Source organism: Anser anser (assembly GCF_964211835.1).
Source record: "Anser anser genome assembly, chromosome: Z".
Taxonomy (NCBI): Eukaryota; Metazoa; Chordata; class Aves; order Anseriformes; family Anatidae; genus Anser; species Anser anser.
In genome coordinates, this window is record NC_139723.1 from 72,001,704 (window position 1) to 72,015,057 (window position 13,354).

The 13,354-nt window shown below is 37.1% G+C and overlaps 1 long non-coding RNA gene across 1 annotated transcript in view; it reads right to left on the reverse strand.

Annotated features, from left to right (window-relative positions):
• Positions 1 to 3,431: 3,431 nt before the first annotated feature.
• The window catches only part of LOC310889858, a 33,168-nt gene continuing 23,245 nt past the window's right edge, over positions 3,432 to 13,354 (reverse strand). Inside the window, exon 3 of the long non-coding RNA XR_014576844.1 lies at positions 3,432 to 11,295. This is a non-coding gene — a long non-coding RNA (uncharacterized lncRNA). The remainder of the gene's footprint in view (positions 11,296 to 13,354) is intronic.

Genomic DNA, 13,354 nt, shown 5'->3' on the forward strand with positions numbered 1-13,354 from the left:
ACAGGTCTACCCAAAAATTCAGACCATATGACTAAGAGCATAGTCCAAAGGCTTCTTAAACTCTGACAGGCTTGGTGCTGTGACTGTGTCCCTGGGGAGCTTGTTCCAGTGCGTGACCACCCTGTCAGTGAAGAACCTCTCCCTGATATCCAGCCTGAACCTCCCCTGTCACTGCTTGACACCGTTCCCACGGGTCCTATCACTGGTCACTAAAGAGAATAGATTAGCGCTTGCCCCTCTGCTCCCCCTAGTGAGGAAGCTGTAGACTGTGATGAGGTCTCCCCTCAGCCTCCTCTTTTCCAGGCTGGACAGGCCGAGTGACCTCAGCCACTCCTCATCTGTCTTCCCCTCTAGGCCCTTCACCATCTTAGTAGCACTTCTCTGGACACTCTCCAACAGTTTCACATCTTTTTTTGTACTGTGGTGCCCCAAACTGCACACAGTACTCAAGGTAAGGCTGCACCAGCACAGAGTAGAGCACGAGAGTTGTCCATGGTGAGTTTTTAATCAATCTTTAGGTGCTACTTATAGCCAGAAACTGTATATTTTGTTTCTGTTTTCTGTTTTTTCTCCTGATGTTTTATACTATCAGCTTTATATTTTAGGTGTCTGCTACAAGAGAAAGCTGTTAAGTATCTTGAACTAGCTGGATATTAGAGATCAGGGTCATCGTATGTCCTCCAGATTCTGCTATAATTTTAAAATTATTACTGCAAAGGATGTCTAATCAGCTTGTTGTTTCATTTTTTTTATCTTTAGGTAATACACCAAAAAATCCTATATGGTAACTTTCTGACAATAACACTGTAAACTAATGTTAACATACTGGATCCAGTGTTAACATGCTGAATTAAATTTCCCAGATTTTCTCTTACTTTGGAGAATATACTAGCAGATATAGAGAACTGTAGTTACAGTTGCTGTTACTTGCTTTTTCGGTTCCTGACTCCAAGGCGATCTGTAGATCTCTGATTCACAGCTGTTTCACTGCTCTTGTTCTCTTGCAATTAACCTTGCAGAACAAGGTATAGTGAACCCAATATCCTTGGTTTGGTTTCTCAGGGACTGATACTTGGTCACCCTCAGTGTTCTTAACCATACACAACTCAGGAGTATAACTCTCCTCTATAGTGCAAAGATGTTCATTTCAAATGCCAGTGAATTCACTGCCATAATCCAATGCCAATTTTATACATTTGCACTTCTATTTCATTTACTTTGGTTCAAAAAGCCTTCTCACATTGAATTGGCCTTTTACAAAGTAGTCCCACTGACCTTGGAGGATCATTTTCCCATAGTTAGCAGTATTCTGTATGTGTAATGGCTGCAGAATTCACCCCTGACATGATCACCACGTCCTTTTCCCCCATGGGTTTTCTTTTACTCCTCACACATCCTGTAAACTACTGAGCTGTCAGTCTGTGCAGAACAAAAGAGTCAGTACTGAACAGAAGTATTTCACATGTACCTGAAGCTTCAAAAGGCTACAACATTATGAAACAATATTAAAATGATCAGACAAATGATAAGATTTGTGAACATCATTGATTAATTCAGAACTAGACAGGAAAGGACAAACTGGAACTGCATGAAAGCAACTGCTAGATCAATCCAAAACTAAAAACCCTAAGTAGGTAGTTTCACATCACTGTTTTTATTTGGATTAATCAAATCTGAAAAAATATCAGCAAACAATAGCAATACAGGAAGAAATTTAGATAATTTAAAATTAGTATTATCATTGATTTATCTTCTAGAAATCTTTCTTGCTCAAAGAAATTAGATTGTTAGATCTGAGCAAAGGAAAGAAAAATCTTGTTCCAAGACTTCATCAGGGTACTGTTTTCGAAAAGATCTTAGAGTTGCATGCATCAAGCACTTTAAGCACTTGATTTAGGTAGGCTAGAGCCAGTGAGAGTGTTCTCTGTCAAAGAAAGGCATTTTGACCATTAACATTTCCCAAGTCCTAAGAGATTTACAAGTTAAGATTTTTCCTAGAAAATAAAATGCTTTTACAAAAGCATCCTGTGTTTACAAACTCAGTTTTCTATGAACTATGAATACGACCAAAAGCACTTGATCACCTCTGGTTGGACACATGGTGACATGTAATGAGTTTCTTTCTAAAGTCTTCTAATGTTTCACATTGCTATCCTGATCATCTGGAATTTGTAGATATTATTAACAAATAAATCTAGGCAAGGTTTAAAATATGTTTCTTAAAAGATGTAGAAATATTAACAGGACAATACTGAATTCTCAATGACAAAGAGAAGACTTTATTTCTGGGCATTGCTCTGCAAGGGGAAAAATTTCAAATACTCTCTGAAGCAACTACAAGGATCATACTTAGGAAAACTATGCACTCACTGTATTTAATGTATGAAGTCATCATTTATTCAGAAACAGAAGCAAAGTAATCCCATGTCAGAAAGTTTAATCTCTTCTCTGTTATAATTTTCTCTTCACTGAAGCACTAACAAGGTGTTTTATTGTGTTTAATAGCTGTATTACAGGTGTATCCAGCACAACTTCAACTTAAGTTTTAGTGTGCTTGCTGCTGCACAAACTTCAACATAAATACAGTTCCCTTCACAGTCCTACAGTTTCATAATTTGGATAAGATCCTAAGAATACAATTCCCATTTAATTCAATGGTAAGCACATAACTAAAACCCTGTGCAAGGCATTGAACATTTAGCACAGTATTCACTAAGTAGATCCAGATGATGGGCCAAATCCAGCTCTGATGTAGGTGGGCAAAATGCCATTGAAATCATTTGAGTTGCGACACTAGAGTTGAATTTGACCTTATATTTTTTGAACATGATGCCAAATGACTGCAAAAACAATGTAGTTTTTACTCAAGTGCAAATGAATGCGGTGGTTTCATCCTAGCCCCTGGAGGACATGTATTCAGAGCACAAAAGCATCACACAGTTTGGCACAGCTTGTAACTGCTTTTCCGCAAAGATCCAGGACTCGAGCATTCAGGGCGTTGCGGGTCATGAGCAAAGGAGGCGAAGCAGAATAGCTGCATCGACATGGCTGCACACTGTTTGCCTCTTGCTAACCTCTTGCCAGCACTCGTTTCCTCATTTTCATCATTCACTTTAATGTTTCAAGAACAACAACAGCAATTTGAATTATTCTGAAGTCTCAGTGGATGCACATTGTTCCTCCCCAGGGCCTACTGAAAGGCAACACTATAACTTTGTATTTATGCTGATAGAACTACAAGCTGAATTTGTCTTAGTGTGACTATTAACACTTGGCCTGTGTAATGTCTTACCTTCAAAGATGTCAAGGGTCTTTCTGAAGGCAAAATTATAGAAGACTGTGATAAATGGGAACAGTATTTTTAACACATGTACTTGTTAGCCATTCATATTTTCATATTTAGACTTTGGCTTCCAGAATTACTAAGCATAAGGAAATGTTTTTTTTAGCTTCCTTGAGAACTGTATTCATCCTATGCCTCTAGGGGCCTAAATCAGGATATAAATCCAATTCTTTAAAGTTCGCCTTCAAGTCAGTAGAAACATCTTTAATTAGCACAAATAATCACAAGACAGATAACAACCAAAAACAAACAGAAAAAAAATAATACAAAACAACACCAAATACATATAGCCTGCAAAAACATTGCTTGGCTCATGAGATCCAGTAACTAAATATCGTGAATATAGTCAAGAAGGGCTCAAAATTCTGCCTTAAGCTTGTACCTTCCCACTGCTTTGTGTAAGAGTGCTTAGTAAATTTAGCACCCATGTTCCCAGTTGCTGCTTTTCTTATTCACCTTTTCTATTTTGAGGGTAATTAGAAAGCTGAAAGCTTTCCAGGGGAAAGAAAATAATGGTGCGCGCGTGTGCACGCACACACACACACACACACACACACAATCATGTCTGGGGGGAAATTTCCTCATTTAAATACAGCAGAGCGATTGGTGTCTAATAAGTTCAATATTCAATAAATAGAAGAAGAAGAGGCAAGCTTTCTGCTTTTGCTGGTATTTCATAAGAACAACTTTTGTTCTGCTATTTGTTCATCTCATTTGTACTCTTCAAACACTACTGTCACCAAAGAGATTTCCCTGAAAAAAATCACAAGGATAACACCCCAGGGCCACAGAATAGCTGAATAAATAATCTGCAGTATTGCTTGTTCTCTTCTCACATAGGAAATGTGAAAGATAATTTCTTCCTCGCAGCCTTCTGTTCCACTCTTTTAGCAGTTTTTATCGCCAGCTTGATTCTTCCTTCCAGCATTTTCTAATCTGTCCAAATGAGATGTTACAGCAGTGTATAGATCTCATACTACTTCAACCTGCAAAATAAATCTACAAAGTAAGCTAAAAAACTGAAGTAAACCCAAAGCAGGTATCAATGTGAAGTGAAAATATGCAGCTCTTCGGTCATCTAGCTAGACTGTTAGGATTTAATAATGAAAAACACAAGTGGAAGCTGAGCGTTTGTCAGGAACTTTCCCATAAGCAAAAAGTGAAATTAAAAGTCTAACATCATTAACCCAGTTTTGATCACCTTGACTTACTGCTTTTCAGACTTTTGACTTGGGAATTTTGATTTTAATACAGAATACATGCCATTCAATATTTTCCAAGATATTGTAGAAAAGAAAGATTCAGATCTCAGAATTCAGAGTTAAATGTTTTTCAAATAATCTACCCAACCAAACGCACATAATGTTTTTACATCTACATAAACTTAGTCTGTCTGGTTACAATGACATTAGAATTAGATTATTCACAAGAACATTTAAACTCCTGTTGAATAAACATTTTAGATTTATCTTAAGATAGGTGGAAGATATATTCTTTCTTTCCCGTTTCACTCCAAGTACCAGAAAAATGATACAGAAAACATCATTGAAAACAAGCAAAATATTTCTTCATGAGCCAAAACCCAGACTTTTAAAATAATAAGATGTGCAACATAGTTCTTTTAAAAATGTACTTGATTATTTTTTCTCCCCTAACTCATTCTTTTTCTTACAGCTGGGATGTCTGGAAAACTCTAGTAAACTGGTTTCCAATTCCAGTAAGCCCCCCTAGGAAAGCTGCTTTCAGTTCCAGGAGAAAATTTTTACTTAGCGGTTAAAAGACTTCCAAGTTCATGATCCACAACAGGCCAACAGCACTTAAAAGTCAACAACATCATAAATTAGCTAAGTAAAACTAAAGTACTTAAGTATCTGAGGTTGATTTGGTGGATATCAAATCAGAATTTAACTCAGATCTCCAACTCCTATTTAATTTTCTTATAGAAATTATGTCTCAAAAACAATCTGTACCAGAATAATACATCATCCCACAAAAACCACCACTGAAACCTTGAACAGGCTTTTGTATTAAAAAGGCCAAACTTTTTTTTTTTTTTCCCTTGACCATTTCTTTTCTGAGTCAGACTTTAAATAGAGAGTTTTCTGGGAGGAATTAAGAAACACACACAAACTGCCCCCATTTTAGATGGACTTTGACATTTTATAAGGAAGTTAGAGCTAAGTCTAGCCAGATTTTGGGTGGATGACTTCCAACCCAGGATTCTGCAGAGCGTAAGTCTGGTCACATTCTTTCCTCCAGCCATTTAAATTGATGTCCTAATATGGTGATAGGTGGCACTGTGTTGTGAACAGTCTTTTCACATAAATAAATAAATGCAACCCTTCATCACTAAATGCCACTGCACTTTTTGACAAAAAAATGTTGTTAACCCATTCCTTGGAAAAGCCAAGGCATGAGCTACTTTAGTCCCAAGCCTTTTCAACCAGCTGGCTCTGTAAGATCTGTTTAGATTTGTATGAAGAATTATGACAAAAATTAAGATCACTTTGCCTTATGCTATAGGTATTCCAGACTCATGCTGCCTTACTCCCTAATCTGCTGATGGCTGTAAGAGTATATGGATAATCCTTTCTTTGCACTGCATCTTTCATACCACCTGTTCCCTTCTTTCCTTTTTGGTATCACTGCTGTACAAGAATCCATGAACAAGGATTCACTGAGATGGGACACTTGTTTATTTAGGGGACTGAAAACCTGAAACTTGGATTGCAGTAACAATTCTACCATTTATATTCTGTGAGAGCTTTAATCTGTGTGCCTCAGTTTCACCTAGAAGAAAATTGAGTTTATGGCAATATTTACCCATGTTTATGAAACATCAGTCATAACTGAACTGTGGGGTCCAAGTGTATCTTGCTATCCCTCCCACTTTCCACAGATAAATAAAGTCCATATAAGTAAGCAGATTTCCTCTCCAAAAAATATAAAGGAGCAATTGAGAGGAGGGGAAAAAAAAAAATCACTTCCTTATCAAGTGATCTTCTAGGATTTCATTTGTCTTGATTTTGCAGTAGTTTAATGTAGTATCACATTCAGATAACACTTCTATTTGTTGTCACTAATAATTTCTGTGCCTTCCTAAGAAGACTCTTGAGGATACCAATCCTCAAACTCAACTTCTTACCAGAGTCCAAGATTTCTAAAGAGCAAAGCTGTGAACCCCTAATAGAAGAGCAGACATTTTATTTTATTTTATTTTATTTGCCATCCATTCTTACTGCCAATCTGATGACATTCTGAAAACATTTGGCATTAGACAAGCAATACGGTTGGTCTAATTAAGAATGATTTTCTTAAGTACCACATATTATTGGAACATCCTCCAATAACAGACAACCTGTTTTCATGAGAGACAAGGTCTTAGAACTCTGTAGTCACTACCAATGTATTTTCCAAATCATTTCAGGTTCAGTTTATTATAATAGGATAATGTCAGGATATAATAGGATAATAGTAGATGCTGCATTCCCAAGTTTAGACCATCTTTATAAAAAGTGTAACACATTAAAATAGAAAGGTATCAGATTTATCACAACCACCTTTCATGGAAATGTGTTCTCTGTAATAATGGGAGAGATAAATACTTCAAAATCTTGGGGGCAGAATGAGTTGTTTTGCTCTTTTACTACCCTCTTCTATCTTTCCAGTTTGGCTGTTTTCTTATGCATCCATCCTGTGGGAGGACATTTACCATTCCTCTTCCCTGGTCTCCAATTTGTCCATCTTGCATGAAGCACAGCAAGAAGGGGCCAGGTAACAAAGAGCAGAGCTCAGTGAGATTAAGGCCGCAGGAAGAATCACGGGCACCAAGCCATGCTTCCCTCCACAAGCCCTGCAGGATGCTCAGCTTTGCCTCCCCCTCCCATGGGCAGGTTATGGCCAGGAGGAGGGGCAGCCCCCAAGTGATGCACTTTCACACTCCAGTCAATTTACAGACATCAAATGGCTCCACAGGGTTCTTGTGCTTGTACTACCCCATTTGTTGTCATCTTAGGCTCTGGAGAAAACTTTTGAGTAACGCCGAGTTTATTTAGCTGCAGATAGTTTGGTGAACTCCAGCTCATTCCATGGCCTGTTAACAGCAGGAAAAGTCCAGCCTACAGCTACAGAGGATTCACTGCTTGATGACATTAATAAGATGCAGATTCAAGAGGTAGAGACAGCTGTGATCTGTATCCTCTGTCCTGCAGGGTGAGCATGCTAAAGATTTTCATCTCCTTTATAATGTTCCCTCTCCCCACTCAAGTGCCAAGGGTGAGGGCAAAACAAGAGAAGCCGAAAGAAAATAGCACCCTAATTTTGCTTTAGCAGGAATTACTAAACCACCACTAAGCAGACAAAGCTTAGTGAGCCTGCTGTAAAGGTACTCCAACATCACCAAATTTTTAAACCGATATAGTCATTAAAACAGAGAAACAGCAACTTTTTACAGAGGGCAAACCCAGAAGATAGATGAAGATAAACATGAGCATAAGGAGTGTGAAACAGGGGTTCTTTGATAAAGTCAAGATTTTGGAAATAAAATAAAAAACATAAAAAGACAGGGATGACAATTTCTGAATATACTTCAGAGATGACATTCCTATGTCTACATTGTGTATTACATTAAAAATGCATTTCAAATGAACAGACATATTAACACAATTTTTAATGAAATGTCTTTGTATTTTTACACATCAGCATCATCGCTGAAAAGTATAATAAATGTATCTGAGGCAAAAATAAAACACTATGGCTCTTCGGCTTTTCTTAGCTTTATCTTGTCAAAGACTTCTTCCCTTTCTCATGTTAGCAACTACATTAACGGCAATAGTTTGCTTAGTGTTACATATAATTTACATAAGTGTTATATATGAAGAAACTGCATGTCACAAACTATTCAGACTAAACAATTTACATTCTCTTCTCAGAAAACAGAGATTCCAGTTCTAAAAGCCATGGTTCTTGGGTTGTTCATCTAAACAGAGGTTAGCAGGATTAAGTCCTAATCTGTGCACCTGACACCAAATCTTCCAGAAAAATCCACACAGACAACAGATGTCTATCCTATAGTTTAGCAGTGAGACAAAAGCCATATCAGAGAAAACACAAGAGACCTTTTGAACTGTATTTATTATTGTGATGTAATATATACCTTTTATCTCATGTAATGTAATATATATTTAATTATTATATCTAATTTGAACAGGTGAAACAGTAAGAAATAGTTCAGTTAATAGTTTAATTTCAGGTGACATTGCTATAGTTAAAGGGAATATTGGCAGAAAGACCAGGAGATAAAATGAACGTGTCATAAGTGACTGAAAGATAATAGTTATTGCTTTAGATCAGTTGCTTCCAGCAAAATATTTCTTTGGTTATTGATAGGTGTAAAACTAGTATCACTGAAACTTTCTAGTAGTATGTTGCCTTACTATCATTGTAAACACAATTAGTGATCCAGTTTCAAATAACTTTCATGGAATACACAGATTTTACTGTATAAAATAAGTTCAGAAGAAACAACATAATTTAAACCAGCACACATTGTGTGATTTTTGTCTCCCCTCAGCATGTGTATTTCCAAAATGGGCATGAGCTACCAGGAATTTCAGTAGTTGTGTAATTCAAAGTTGTATCCATGTCTCTCTTTGACTTTAATCATCTGAGCAGAGAGCCATTAACATTAGTTGGGTGTCTGCATCATGCCATCGAGTTGGCATCTCATTTAGGTGTTGCATCGTTAACTTTGGTAAAGAGCATTGCTTTCAGAATGAAAGCAAAATCATAAATAAGGATTTGAATGTGAAGAAAGTTCAAATGTTGTGGATGGTCAAAAGACTGATATCTGGATATAGCTTTATTGGAAAGCTAAATATTTATAAAATAATTTGGGTTTTTATTTAAAGATCATCACATTAAACAAATAAGTGACATTAAGTTAGTCACAAATGTTCCTAAAATATTGTTGTTGCCATTTACATTTAGCCAATAGAAAGTTGAGTCATACTTCTCACACCTGACTGTTATTTTTTATTTTTAAAGCAATATAAGGTTTTGAGCTGTATCGGGCTACTAATATTTAAACAGGAACTGAGAATTGGCTTTGAGTCATATTTGGCACAATGTTGTACTTTTCCTCCCAGTGGTAAAAATTATTGCTGAATTCCCTATTAACTTTCACAGCAATGTTCTTTGGACAGAACTGGACAAATTTTACCCAGATTTGCATTCTGTGGAATCCAAGCAAAGCCAATACGGATGCAAAATACAGCCCAGCAGCTATCTGCCAAAAGGTGACATGCTGTGATGTGTCTGTTTGCCATCAGGATACTGCTGTGGTAAAAACTAATATTACAGTTATCGCAAACACCTTTTCAAAGCCACTACTCTTACTTTGAACATTTAAGGCAATGTTTACTTCAGAGAAACACTAATATGAATGTATGAAGAGTTAATCTGATCCCTGCAAATTAGCACTTTTGTAGTACAACATTTGTAAAAGAACAGATAACTTAGTGGCTTCAGAGGAAGGAATTTAATGAGATGGGGGGGGGAGGTATTTTTCTTTTTTAATGATGGTACCAGTTGTATCTAATCATTGTAGTACCCTGTATCCTTTTATTGGTGTTGACAATTGTTTTTTCAGCTGTATTTAATACCTTCTTTATTTTTGCTATAGAGAGAGTAATTACATAGTCCTGTACTAAAGTGTTTGTCTATTAGTTAAATGTTGTGAATATGGCCAACAAGCTATTACAAATTTTTAGCCTGATGCAGCAACGTTTTATAAATTCTGAAGAGCATGGCTCTGGCAGGATGATACACACCAATTTCACTTTGTAGAGTTATTTTTCCTTCATAACACTCTATGAAGGAAACCTGGCATATGTTTCTCTTGAGTTTGCAGTGCTCACATCTAGCGTCTTCAACAGGGTTTATTTTGATCTAAACTGACTTCAGTATGGAGGCCATTTTTGTTAGCATAGAACAGAATCAATAAAATCTGAATTATAATTGATTCTTCTTTTCCATTCTTGGCATAGCTCTGCTCCATAAATATATATATACATATATATATATATATATATACACACATGTGCCCAAATCTTTTTCTGTAGCACATGCCAGATAGTAATACATGGATTCCAGCTCCTGCTTCAATGATAATCTGCAGCAAAATTCCCATGGGTACAAAACCACTTTGCATGGTATCCACTTGACAATATATAACAATATCCAAGCATGCTTAATACTCTACATAATATATTTCAACATCTGAGCCACAATTTTTTTAGACATTTGATTCTCTAAGCCTTCCTATGTTATTGTAAGGACACTTCAGCCATATCATCCCCCGCCCTAAAGTAAGCTGGAATAATGCTTCGTAAGAGCTCAGAACTCATTACAGAGCAGAATGGAAGATTGCCATCAATTCCAGCAAACTACAGAGTTCCTCCTACTAGTGACATGCAGAAAGATGCTAAGATTTTCTGTCTGATACAAACTTAATAGCCTTAAAATATTTCTAAAGGTGAATTGGAATACTACTGTAATTTATCTATTTTATTCACATTAAAATTCAAGTGGGACAGCAAAATGCCTGCCTCAGCTTTGTCTCCTTCTTTTAAGGATTTCAGTCCTTCCCCAATTAAAGGAAATTGCAAAACTCCTGCCCATTTCACTGGGAGAAGAATCAGATCCTTTCACATCTTTACCAGGGACAACACCCCATTTATGCATGTTTTCACATGAAAATCATCCATATCACCCAAAGTTACTTTTGCAATGGGAATTCATATCAAAAATGAGGCCCATAACACAGAATCCAAAGCAGCCAGTCACTATCATTTTCTCAACCTCTAACGTCTGGTCGTCTTGTTCAGTCCCAACAGGCTTCCATTTCATAAGCTTCAGAATGTAGGAAAGATCCAACAGTCAACAAGATTTAGCTGGGGGGAAAAAAGCAACAACAACTATGTGAGTGAAGCAGGGTGTCTCGCTTCCTTCATTAATAAACCTTAAACATATGTATTCTTATGTGAGTGTGATTCTCAGTAACATTGTAGAGCATCGTAGCAACCAAGCAGCTCTCACCATAGATGCTTATCATCGTTGTCCTTATTAGTGTGCTAGCCCTTAATCCCTGTAAAAATAGTCAAATTCTACACTTAGGAACACCTTACAAAATACTGAAGTCTTGGTGTGCAACCATTTCTAACACTTCCATAATTAGCTTTCGCTCGTAGAGGGGCCTGGGGAAGGAGCAGGAGGAGAGAAAAAGCTTTGTGTTAAATATTGTAAGACTTCCGCCTTTTTATATGTAACATCATAAAGAGAGAACTTCTGCATAAGGTTGTTCTTATGGTTTTCATTATCGCATATAGTTAATCAAAAACACTTCAACCCCAGGCAACCATCACACTGCAAACAGAATATTAAGAGGATATAAAAGCGTCCTACTCACTTGGAAACTAATTAACTTTGTTAAAAATGAAACAGTTTTTTAAAAAGTACTGTAGCGTCAGTAAGGACTTGTTGATACCTCAGATTTAGTATGTGTGCACACAAATGAAAGCCAATTTTGCTTTAGTTGAAGGTAATGGCAGTGGTTTCTTTGACTCCATTGCAGACAGATCAGTCATTTTGTACTACACCTACATCTTTAAAGAAATAGGATAGCCTTTTATGTATTTATATTTTCAATATACTCTATGGATCTCGAACCTCAAAAATCCCACTTCAAGGATATCTCAGTTTCAGACCTATATATTTGCTCAGTTTTGTCATTGTAGCTGTTTTGTTGACTTTTTTTTTGTTTTGTCATGTTTTGTTGTTGTTGTTGTTTGTTTGTTTTTATAAGTAGCATTTAGGTTCCTGATGCTGGCTCAATAGCAATATAGATACTCAGTTCCAGAATAATAGCCCTGAAAATCCTTCAACTGCTTCCTGCACTTTGTAGGTGCTTGTACTATTGTAAATAGCTATTTTCATCTTCAGCACAGACTAAGTGGCTTTTTCTTAAAAAAAAAAAAAAAGTTACACTGCTCCGTGCTTAGCAGTTTTCCATAGCAAGATATACAACCAAAGTTCTGGAACCAAGATCCTTCCATTGAACTGCAAGCTTTCATTCTCTGAGCACATTACTGAACACCAGCTGAAAGAGGATCTTGCAATATAATGCATTTAGAAGATGCTTGGAAGAACGATCCTCCCTTTTACACCAAGAGATCATAGCACACATGCAGATCATGAAAGAATAATTTTCTGCCTCAGAACATTTGAGTTCACGTCCCCAAGAATGCCTACGCCCTCTAGGTTCTAGCTACCCTGATGACTGTCCAGTACTTGATGCTTTCAGACCCTCTTGATGAAGTTGTTCCACTAAACAAGAAAAAAAAATAATAATCAAAACATATTGAAATGTAAGAAAACAGCAAGGAGGATCAAGGCTCTAATGTTTTGCAGATCTCATTTTGCAGCAGGGAGTACAAAACCCCTCTCTCCCAAACAGACTCAAGAAGTGGGTTAATGTATCCTATCTTTTCTGCAGAAAACCAGCCCCTCAGCACAAGCCCACAGTCCCACCTCTCATGAGATGGCCATAGCCGAGCGTCCAACCCACCTTGCAGCCCATGAGGTTTCCAAACTGAGATCCCTCCCTGCAATCCTGAGACACTTAAGAACATAACAAAACCCACCTCTGTTCACTGCATTTCACCCAGAATAGCTGAGGTGACTGTAATCTACTGGTTTGAATTCCATTTTGAATTTTTTCTCTGTATGGAATTGATATTAATTCTGGGTCATTTTCCATTCACCAGTTTCATAAGAGTGCAGCTTCCTGAAAGTGTGCTTAGCCTCTGCCAATTTCAGTCCTGAACTGGCACTGAAGTCCTCCTGGCTAAACCCTGTATCTACATGGGAAATCAATGAAATTCTCAGCAAGTGCCTTAATATGCTATGGGAGTCTATGAAAAGCAGAGGCCGTAATTTGAAATTCTCCCTTGC